The sequence below is a fragment of the Ovis aries genome, chromosome 14, assembly GCF_016772045.2.
Source record: "Ovis aries strain OAR_USU_Benz2616 breed Rambouillet chromosome 14, ARS-UI_Ramb_v3.0, whole genome shotgun sequence".
Taxonomy (NCBI): Eukaryota; Metazoa; Chordata; class Mammalia; order Artiodactyla; family Bovidae; genus Ovis; species Ovis aries.
Window position 1 is genome coordinate 45320219 of NC_056067.1, and position 838 is coordinate 45321056.

An 838-nucleotide genomic window follows, 5' to 3' on the forward strand; every position below is an offset into this window, starting at 1 on the left:
CAGGGAATCTTCCTGACCCAGGCGTTGAACCTGGGCCTCCTGAATTGCAGGCAGATTCTTTACCACTGAGCCACCTGTATTATAGCCACTCCTATTTTCTTTTTAAAATTGAGATATAATCAACATATAACATTATGTTAGTTTCAGGTGTGGGATGTAATGATTCAATATTTATATCTACTGCAAAACAATCACTACAATAAGTCTGGTTAACATTCATCAGCATAAATAGCTACTATTTTTCTTCTTGTGATGAGAACTTTTAAGATTTACTCTCTTAGAAACTGTCAAATATACAATACAGCAATAGTAACTATAGTCACCATTCTATAACTTACATCCCTAGGATTTATTTATTCATTTTATAACCAGAAATTTGTACCTTTAACCCACTTCTACCCCTTTTGCCCACCCCCTACTCCCTGCCTCTGGCAACCACCAAACTGTTCTTTGTATCTGTGGGTTCATTTTCAGTAAAGATTCCACCTGTAAGTGAGATCATACGGTATTCGTCTTTCTCTGACTTATTTCACTTAGGGTAATTCCCTCCAGTCCCATCCATGTGGTAGCAAATGGCAAGATACTCTTCTTTCATGGCTGAAAAATATTCCTTTGCGTACATATTCTTTATCCACACTTCCATTGATGGACACGTAGGTTGCTTCCATGTCTGCAGGGAACATTGGGGTGCCAATATCCTTTCGAGTTAGGGTTGTATTTCCTTCAGAGAAATACCCAGAAGTGGCCTTGCTGTCACAGGGAGCTGGGGCCAGGGGCGTGGCCAAGAAGAGTGAAAATAGGTCACTGGCGACTCCGCTGTGCTTCCCCTTTCACTGTT